Raw genomic sequence first — 11411 nt, 5'->3', positions numbered from 1 at the left:
GGTTCACATGTGTGTGTGTGTAGCAGGCAAAAGCATTGAACCGGATTGTGGCTATTTTAAAGCTGTGGATGTTTCTAACTTTAAAGGCCTAGTCAGGAAATGTCTAATTTTTTTCATACACATCATTTTAACCCAATGTCACATTCCCGAGAATTTGTTCAATACTTTGTACTGGTCAAGCACAACACACCCCGAAATAGAGAAGAGCTAAGCTCTAAGTGTTTTGATCTAAGTGTTTTCTAATAAATCACACGAAGAGAGCTTTATTTGTGAAGTGCAGTCAGTGATATGGAATCAATGCATGCTGCTAATGCAAATGATCTCCAGTGCAGATGATGGAGGTAATCATGGAGGTATCTGCTCAGTGCTGTCTGTGGACTCTTTGCAGTGTGTGTCAGTACCTGTCAGAATCATGATGCACCTGAGAAGGTAAGTCATGTTCCTCTGTCTGTCCTGATGATTAGAGATGATGGCAACCATGAAACCTGCGAGTTCGACATGGATGTTGCCATTGAAGTCACAGCAGTGCTGTAATGCAGCATCTCCTATGACAGAGTCATCATCTCCAGGACCTTGCCCTGCACCCTAGAAGATCTCAAAGGTTTCTTAAGGCAATTCAGGCTGGATTGACCCTAAAGGACAGTGTGACCTGCAAACAGGCACTTTACCTGCTCACCAGGTCTGTTTCCCTGGCGGAAGTCAAGAAAGAAGATGTGTTCACCAGCGAGGAACCTGACACGGGTAAGACAGCACTCACAGTGTGTAAGAAGTGTGTGTGAGCAGTGTAAGAAATCATAAACATCTCTTGGATCTCTACAGATGAAATCCTTTTCAGATGGACTCCCTAGAAAAAAATAGCAGTTACTGAGGGAATTCTGGGAAGATTGCTCTATTATTAGAGACTCTAGAAGTAAGTTTTGTTTCAGATTCACAAAACCGAGAAATTACTTTTAGAATTGCAAACTACTATAGTATGCATTGACAACTGATATTTATATGAATGAATGAAAAGTTGTCTGCTATACTACTGTTATAAAGATACTGGTACACTGCTATACCGGTCGTTTCACAGCAGAATTCATACTGTTGTTTTTGTGGTTGCGATCAGGTTCAGTGTTGCTGCAGCTCATTCAGCAGATAGGATCATGGCACTGGTGCACAGTCCCACTGCTATTTCTGTCCCAGACCCTGTCCTGTCGCGCCCCCTGTCCTTTACTAGGATCTGATGGACTGCATGCATTCAGGTACAAACTACTAGCAGCTGGAATCAAATGATCCCACATTTGGAGAAATGTAGTGAGTATTAAGAGCAAATTAAAGAAGAGATGCTACTCATTTATCTATAATAAAGCACATAGTCTTTTACATCATTTTGTTTTGCATTATCATTACTAAATACTTCTACAGAGACAAATATAAACTGATAAAAGGAAAAAAAAAGTAATTTATTTTATATTAGTTGAATCAAATAGTGAAAGAAAAGCAGCCAAAAAGTGTCCAGCATACATTTGAGCTCCTTCAGTGCTGTTTAAAAAAAGCAGCCTGTGACGCAAACTGATTTCATAAAACTGACATCTGTAACGATAAGTCACTTGGTGAGAGTGCATTTGATATTTGTTGCAATAATTAATGTGTTCATAAATACACATAATCTGCTCATGTTTCTGTTTTCATAGAAGCTCTACGCTGCACTAAGAGAGAAGCTTCACAGTGTTTTCTGCTCCATGCTGCTCTCTGCCTGACAGATGTGGTAGTGTAGCTACCCCGTAAAGCCTCTTATATGAAATAATAGTAAAAATATCTATCTGTCTGTCTGTCCGTCAAAAAAAAAAAAAAAAAAAAAAAAAAAAAAAAAAAAAATATATATATATATATATATATATATATATATGTGTGTGTGTGTATATGTGACCCTGGACCACAAAACCATTCTTAAGTCGCACTGGTATATTTTTAACAAAAGCCAACAATACATCGTAGGGGTCAAAATTATAAAGATATTAATAGGATATAAAGTAAGGATCATTATCCATGAAGATACCATTTCCTACCGTAAATATATCAAAAAAAAAAAATTATTAGTAATATTCATAGCTAAGAACTTCATTTGAACAACTTTAAAGGCAATTTTCTCAATATTTAGATTTTTTTTGCAACCATCAGATTTCAGATTTTTAAATTGTTGCATCACGGTCAAATATTGTCCTGTCCTAACAAACCATACATAATTGAAGAGCTTATTTATAGTATTAATCGATGTATAAATCTCAGTTAAAAACAAAAACTGACACTTATGACTGGTTCAGTGCTATATGTATTTCTTAAACACACACACACACACACACACACACACACACACACACACACACATATATATATATATATATATATATATATATATATGTATGATTTTCTGATTGTCTTGTTTTTGGCAGTCAGCGGTGTCTCTAGATGAGATATTTGGATTTCTTGTTCATTTTCGAGCTGATGAGTCTCTATGTCAGGGCAAGGCACTTTGGAAAGAGGTAAACAAAGTCTATTAACTAAATCCAAATTCATAAGCCTGCTTAATTTGCAAAGTGTTTGATCACACGATTCATATTCACAACACGTTAAACTTTGCTCCCATCACATCCCATTTGCTCCAGGCTAATGAAGGTTGTTTTCATTTGACCGACGGCAATTTGAGTTCCTGAGGAGCTTCATGCTGAACCTATATATGAATATATATATATATATATATATATATATATATAGCCTATATATATATATATATATATATATATATATATATATATATATAGCCTATATATATATATATATATATATATATATATATATATATATATATATATATATATATATATATATATATATATATAATAATTCCTTACATTTATATAGCGCTTTTCTAGACACTCAAAGCGCTTACATAGTCAGTGGGTATCTTCTCATCCACCACCAGTGTGCAGCCTCCACCTGGATGATGCGACGGCAGCCATAGTGCGCCAGAACGCCCACCACACACCAGCTTACTGGTGGAGAGGAGACAGAGCGATGAAGCCAATCAGCAGATACGGGGATTGTTAGGAGGCCATGATGGTCCGAGGCCAATGGGCAAATTGAGCCAGGATGCCGAGGTCACACCTCTACTCTTTTCGAAAGACATCCTGGGATTTTTAATGACCACAGAGAGTCAGGACCTCGGTTTTAACGTCTCATCCGAAGGACGGTGCTTGTTGACAGTATAGTGTCCCCATCACTACACTGGGGCGCTAGGACCCACACAGACCACAGGGTGAGCACCCCCTGCTGGCCTTACTAGCACCTCTTCCAGCAGCAACCTAGTTTTCTCAGGAGGTCTCCCATCCAGGTACTGACCAGGCTCAGCCCTGCTTAGCTTCAGTGGGAAACCGGTCTTGGGCTCCAGGGTGATATGGCTGCCGGAAAGTATTTCAATAAGTATTTCAAAAACAATTTAGTGCATTGTAAGTTACTAGGAGTATGACACCCTTGCAAAAAAAGAGAGAGAGAAAAAAAACCTGGATGTTAGATTATTGTAGATTTAGTCCCAAGCACATTTGTAAAAAATTTTGAAAGTGGATGGAAATTTCTGATGAAATGAGATCTAAGTTGTGTGTTTTTCTAGAATCCATCCGTGTCAGGCAGGTTCAGAGAGTGGTCGGTCGGTATGGCCACACTTGCGCTGTTGTGTGACATGGCTAATTGGGGTGTCCTGAACTCCCTCTCTGAGGCCATGAGGTCACTTCACTCACTGACCGACTACTTCTACCCTTCATCACCTTCATCATCTCAGCATCTCAACCGTACCTTACTGAAGCCCACAACTGTGACAGTCAGGTCTGTTTGAGCTCTTAAAAACAATTAATGCTGTAATGCTGGAATTTAAAATCTATATATTTGTTCAAAATAAGTATTACTTTCATATTGATTTCTGAGTTATATGTGTTTATTCCAGTGATTAGTCTCATTCTGAAGGATTTGGGGTGAATTGTGGGCCAGTTTATTCGAGATCAGTGGACGTGTCTGAGTTTCGTGCAGAAGTCTGCTGGGACCCTTCAGGCTCATGAAGCTCCTGAGGTCCTGAGGTCCCGAGGTGCTGAGGGCTGCTGTGGATGCTCTGGCGTTACTGTCTGGTCATCTTGTTCTGCCGGTGCTGAATTTCATGATGTCAGTCTTACCACAGGTGGGCTGCAGTTCTCTTTTCAGGTTATCAGTTTTGTTACATGAACATCTCAGATAAACAAAAACAGGTTTTACCCTTTTCTACGTGTTGTCTTGCTTGAAGTCAACTGATAATGTTAGTCAAAGTTAGTAAGTTTTTTTGTGCTGAACAATTACAAATAACATAAAAAGTCAAAAAATCTAACTGTTTATTATGTATATATATATATATATATATATATATATATATATATATATATATATATATATATATATATATATATATATGTATATGTGTGTGTGTGTGTGTGTGTGTGTGTGTGTGACGTGAACTTGTGTTTAGTTGTTGGGTCTATTTTCTCCACCAGATGGTGCAGAATGATGAATCTCTGTGCACTGAGGCCATATGTGCCTCATGGAAGGTGGTTCAGGCTCTGAGCACAAACCCTCAGGACTTCTGGTCCACACTGCAGGGATTTGTGAGCTTAGCTTTACACCAGGGCCTTCTGCAGCTCACGGAGGAACTGAACCCTAGAATCACAGCCTGCACACAACAGGTCAGGGAAAACGCCTGAACGACCACTTGCCCATTTATGATCAAAAACACTCACATTTCAGTTTTAATTTCCCTTTCACTTTATTTCATAAATGGTAGAAACTCAAGTACTATAGAAACATATAGCTGAGATCCCACACATTATTTTAGATAAGTATGGGCCATTGTTCGAAACATAAACCATAAGATATGTTCACCCTGTCATGGAAGTATATATTACTGTTAAATACATTTTCATTGCAAAATTAAGATGCAAATTATATTTTCTGAAAGATATGATGTCCCTTTCCTTAACAGGGTTATTAAAAATATAACAATAATATATAATATAATATAATATAATTTATGCGCATCTTTGCATTTCTATCCATCCTTTTTTTATTCGATATCCCAAAATGCGTGTAAAAATATGTGGATGGAAATATAGCTATTGACTAAGCATAGCGGGCTTTTGCAAATTGACTATTTTTGTGCTACAAAACTACTTGATTCAGAATGTTTTTTCCTCACAGCATTTTCAAATACATGTATTATTCAGAATCTTGTTTCTAGTGATAACAGGGATGATCAGTTTCCTCGAGTGTGTGTTCTGGCCTTCCTCTGCCGCGTGAATCCATCTAATCAGCTCCACCAGCGTCTGAAGGAGGAGCTCGTGCGCCGCTTACTGAGGAAGGTTTGTGTTCAATTCTTAACTGCAGCTCTTACTGGAAATTGGGTGTTTAATTCTTAATGAAAGCACTTCCTGAAAAACTTTGAAATTGATTTTGTTTTTAATGTCCCAATCTCATGGTTTTTGCATGTGTTTTTGATTGAAGTTTCCTCCTTTGTCTATTTTCCTATCCCTTAGGATGCCAAGATTTCAAAATCCAAAGAGCGTTACTATAGCAACTCCATCCGGCACAGAGTGAAGAACCGTGCGTGGCAGACGCTGCTACTGTTGCTGCATAAACTCAGATCAGTTAGACACACGCATGCATATTAATCCACTTTACTACTAGAGATGCTTTGATTTCAGGGTTTTTGGTCCGTTCAGATTCTGATATTGTCAGATGACTGTGTTGCTTCTGAATTATGCTTTTAAATAAACATTGTGTGATTACATCCCTACAAAGAGGTAGTTATATTAACTTGTTTACACTGAATGGTACTGATTCGAATATGTTGGATGCAGTAGTGTAGTCAGAAAAGAGACTCTGGGTGTGCATATGAAAATCTGGATGTGCCACATTTATTGTCAGATTACTGTGCAAAATTATGGGATAGCATTTTTGTCACACTGCTTCCGTCCAACCATACTCCTAGTGTTAATTTGCAGGTCGTGTCAAAATGTAGTTAATTGTTAAATGTAATAATTTTCTTCCAAATACGATAATTTTGAACTTTAGCTATTTCATTTTGTTTATTTTTCATTACAATTTATTCACTTTAAATAAATTATAATATATAATTATAGGATTAAAATGAATTGTAGTTGCTCAATATAGATCGTATATTTGCGCGCGTGCCGAGGCGCAGGTTTGCGCGCTTCGGATGAGCGCATGAACAAATCTTCTCACTGCGCGCGCGAACTCGCTGCCTCTGGCTCTTAAATGTTTAAAGTGACAAAGCTTAAATGAGTTTAGTTTAAACACAGATATCAGCACCCAGGTGCTGACGGAATAAATTACTGCTCATATACAGCATTCGCGTTGAACAAGAGTGAATGATTTATCCAGGATTTTTTTTTTTTTTTCATGTTTTTGTAATGTCTGGGAAGCCAGAATGCGCATGCATCAACAAACATTTATTAGCTGAACCCTGTTTTTTTACGTGCCATTTATAGCAAGCCATATTACAGATGATATTACAGATGCTTTGTCAGATTTAAGTTGAAGCGCGTGCCGAACCGTGTGTGGTGAACCGAACGGTTTTTTTTTTTTTCAGCGAACCGTGCCATCCCTATTACCTCAATAATCAATCAATTACAGGCCTAAAACAATCATGCCCGAGAAGACGGATATTAGCACATCTCATCACACCGGCACCCGCGTCTAAATCAGTTGTATGGTCTGGTTTTCAGTCTAAAACAGTTGTGTCAAGTATAAATGTCTCATCTGTTTCGGGAGGTGCGCGCGCAGTCAGCGGAGGCTCGCACCTCCCAACTCGCACCGGAGGCTCACACCTTTTTTTCTCAGATTTTGAAAAATCTTCGCGGTCGACTTAAAATGCTTCCAAGATCGACTTGTCGACCGCGATCGACGGGTTGGTGACTCCAGAGCGACCAACTTTTTTTGAGCAAGCATTGATTATGCGTGACACAGTCTCAATTCAAACGCTGTGCGCGCACAGGCCCACCCGTCTAGAGTGTGTCCACCTTTGTGTGTGGGTCCATGTACGTGCTGAATCGACAGGTAAAAAAGCCTCAAGTCCAAATATTAATTTATCACCAATTAACTGTTTGACAAACTTCGATGCTTCAGTTCACTGCTTCGATGTCCAGATCTGAATTTAAAAAAATCTCAAACATGCTACGAAGTCCCGATCTGAATCAACCGAGTCGCGAACATGCTCCGAAGTGCCGATCTAAAACCGAGTCGCGAACAGGCTCCGAAGTGCCGATCTGAATCAACCGAGTCGCGAACAGGCTCCGAAGTGACGATCTGAATCAAGCGAGTCGCGAACAGGCTCCGAAGTGCCGATCTGAATCAAGCGAGTCGCGAACATGCTCCGAAGTGCCGATCTGAATCAACCGAGTCGCGAACAGGCTCCGAAGTGCCGATCTGAATCAACCGAGTCGCGAACAGGCTCCGAAGTGCCGATCTGAATCAACCGAGTCGCGAACAGGCTCCGAAGTGCCGATCTGAATCAAGCGAGTCGCGAACAGGCTCCGAAGTGCCGATCTGAATCAAGCGAGTCTCGAACATGCTCCGAAGTGCCGATCTGAATCAACCGAGTCGCGAACAGGCTCCGAAGTGCCGATCTGAATCAACCGAGTCGCGAACAGGCTCCGAAGTGCCGATCTGAATCAACCGAGTCGCGAACGGCTCCGAAGTGCAGATCTGAAACAACCGAGTCGCGAACAGGCTCCGAAGTGCCGATCTGAATCAACCGAGTCGCGAACGGCTCCGAAGTGCCGATCTGAATCAACCGAGTCGCGAACGGCTCCGAAGTGCCGATCTCAATTGATTGTCTCGATTGAGACTATAAAAAATAATTCTGCATCTATTTTTAGGTGTGCCAGATGCCACTGTGGGTGGCACAGGCACACCCTGGCACACCTGTGGCTACCCCACTGGTTGGATGTGTAACAGGCCTAAATTGTAAAACGTGCAATTATGGAAATGAATAATTATTATGAATAAATAATAAATAATTAATAATTATTAAATAAACATTTAATACAAAAAAAATAAATCACATCATATGACCCAATTAATTTGTTTCGATTTGCATCTGTTGGATGCAGGGGCCTGCATTGTACCACATGCAATAAAAAAGCAAACAATAATAATTAATATTATGAATTAATAATAATTAAACATTTTATGTGATTTAATGACTTACTGTGGTTGTTATATTTGTGCTACTAAAATGTTTTCACTTGTAAATGTTAAATTATTTGTTTTTACTAGTTGTGATAGAATGTTACATATAAAAAAAAACTAAATACAAATCTTGCTACTTGACACAGCCAAATTATTGCCTATTCACCAAAGCATCAACAAAAAGTATGAATCTCCAGGAGGCAAAAAGCCCTATAAGCCTGCTCACCCACAAAAAACAATCACAAAAGGGAAACAGTTGGTACACCTCCATTAAAAATTTTTATATAATAATTTATTATTATTATTTTTATTGCATGTTCTCAGCAGCAGTGATGTTTGAGCTTTATGGTTCTTAGTCTTAATAAGATAAATATTGGTTGTTTAAATGTCATTGTTGGTAAAATATATGATGCATTTTTTTATTTAATAAATTATGAAATATATTGAAACAGATTAAATAATTAGAATTAATTTAAATAGAAACAATAGCAATACAATTTGTCCCTGCATTTATGGTAAATGCACTTTTCTATGTACACAATGTCGAGTTCAGAAGTTTATTTTGACATTATCTGTCACAGGAGTTTGTGTCAGAGTGTGTGTTGAGTCACGTGTGTCAGGCTGGGTTCTGCAGCATCCAAGCATCTTTCAAGTATCTGATAGAGTGGGCCATCCACCAGAACCCGTCTCAGATCCAGAACCTGTAGAAAATGATTGGCTTCCACTGTGGACATTTGAGAGTTTTGGTGCCTTGCTGATGACTGGATCCAGCAGGACAAAGGTAATCACCACATGAGGGCAGCAGAGCACTGGAACCACACCACAGTGGGAAACTGTGAAAAAAATCTATACTTTGTTCTCGTGGTTTCCATAAACATTGGTGAGGGGCTGAACAAGACCATCTTCTTTGTCTTGTCAGTTCTCATGTTCAGTTTGTTAAGAGAAGAGAGAGAGCAATACAATGTTTGAAATTCAAGCAAACACAAAAGTTTTATGTCTGACAGGTGATTTGGAGCAGGAAGAACACTGGGCAGAAGTTCAGTTGAAAATCACCCAGTGGAAGCTGAGTTTCCAGGAGCAGGAGCCTGAGCTCATTGCCCAGCAGAGAGCAGCACGCCTGGGCAAACTCACCAGCAACCTACTACTGGTGGTCGCATCTCTCATTGACTAACCCACCAATCTGGGTGGTAAGACAAAGAAATAGACTAAATAATTATAGTAGTATTATATAGTTGAAGAGAGTTATCAGTCAAGCTGTTTTATGGTCACTAAACCATAATCAAATTATAAACAAAATGAATTGATGAAATGACATTAAAATGCACATGTATTATTATTATTGGAAGTCATATTAATAAAGTCCTATTTTTAATAGTAGCAATATTAGTATTGTTACTGTTATCCCATTCAATAAAAATGATTGTTTTATCCCAGTCGCTTTTAATGTTGTTCCATGTACATGTGCCGGAAGTGCCTATCAATGCACTTTTGTTCAGTTGCATTGTGCTCCATCCACTGATTTTTCAACACAAGAACACATCCTGTGATGGCCTTCATTCTCCTTTCCGGGATGGATTTTATGGTGTATCAATCTGTGATCTAATTTAATTAACTTTGTTCTTATTTTTTCTGAATGTCATTATTGCTGCCGCAACAGACATTGAACTCAATCATAATCTCTTCTGAGTCACCAAACAAATCAGTTTTAACACAAGCTCATTATAAAAGACTCATTCTTCTCATTCATTTCAACATTCTACACAGCTGGTTATTGTTTGATAGGTGTATGGTTTTCATTTCATGCTGTTTTTTTTATTATTTCATTTTATGAATAAATATTGATGCACTTAGTTGAGTCTTATAAGACTGAGAGAAGAAACCACTCATGGGTTTAATATTAAAACAGTCAACGCTCAAATGTGAATATGTATCTTTGTTATACATGTTTATGAAGTCTTTTATGCTCACCAAGGCGCTATATATATATATATATATATATATATATATATATATATATATATATATATATAGTGTGATCAAAAATACAGTAAAAACAGTATTATTGTGAAATACTGTTGCAATTTAAATATTTTATAATGTAATTTATTCCTGTGATTGAAAAGTTGAATTTTCAGCAGCCTTTACTTTAGTTTTACATGATGATACCTTCTGAAATCATTCTAATGTGCTCATTTGCTGCTTATGGAACATTTATTTTTATCAAAGTTGAAAATATTTGTGCTGCTTAAAATATTTGTGGAAACCATGATTCTTTGCAGAATGGAAAGTTGAAAAGAACAGCACATAGTTGAAATGGAAATATTTTGTAAAATTTACAAATGTCTTGGCTGTCACTTTTTATCAATTTAAGGCATCCATTTTTATATGAATTTAATATATGTTACTGTTAACTACAAGTGTTTGTGTGTCTGTTCCAGATCTTTGGGCCCAAAGCTCTGGTTCTGGAAAGTCTGTGACATGTTAATGACAAACAGTTCCAGGCCCTCAGTGTGTCTTCAGAATTGTGGCTGCTGATGCTGGAGGTGTGTGTGCATTTTTGACCTAACGAATATATCGGTTGCTTAAAATCTGACGGATCTGACACCAATCAGAATTGCAAAACTAGTGACTTCCTTCATACAAGTTTCAATGCTATGCATCGTTTGCCAACTCTTCCCACAAACTGACTTCATAAATTCATGTTGCATAAACAAACAGATTGCAATTCCATTTGGTGCCACTAGTAGTGAAGAAATTACACACTCCTTTAAAGACATACTCATATTTCCTGAGTGTGGGCTGAAACAAGCCTAGAGATGTTATTTATCATAACTGTGCATTAAATCACCCATATGCACACAATACACAGAACCATCAAAAGCTCTAACCCAGTTTTGTGGAGCGAGTTATAGAATATGAGCAGTACATTGATTGAATCTGTCAAGATTAATGAAGCCAGTCAGAAATTTCACATTATATGCTTTCATTTTCCAGGTGAAGGAATCTGAGTCAGATTTCCTGCAGCTGAAGAAGAGAGATGGATGCTATGTAAAAGGTGGGGAGCAAACATCCAACAGCCAGAGTTTACAAGATCACACTTTTGCTGAGAAAAGCCTCCTACTACTACTACTAGGGTAAACCAACAC

At 38.1% G+C, this 11411-nt stretch overlaps 2 pseudogenes; one reads left to right on the top strand and one right to left on the bottom strand.

The window, feature by feature from the left end:
- The first annotated feature begins 316 nt into the window (after window positions 1-316).
- LOC113092387 (probable methyltransferase TARBP1) lies at window positions 317-11403 on the top strand (annotated as a pseudogene).
- Window positions 3332-3448, bottom strand: LOC113092411 (uncharacterized; annotated as a pseudogene).
- Window positions 11404-11411: the final 8 nt, after the last annotated feature.

The sequence above is a fragment of the Carassius auratus genome, unplaced genomic scaffold (assembly GCF_003368295.1).
Source record: "Carassius auratus strain Wakin unplaced genomic scaffold, ASM336829v1 scaf_tig00214575, whole genome shotgun sequence".
NCBI lineage: Eukaryota > Metazoa > Chordata > Actinopteri > Cypriniformes > Cyprinidae > Carassius > Carassius auratus.
The sequence above is the reverse complement of the archived record's forward strand: the minus strand, read 5'-3'. Positions and strand labels throughout refer to the sequence as shown.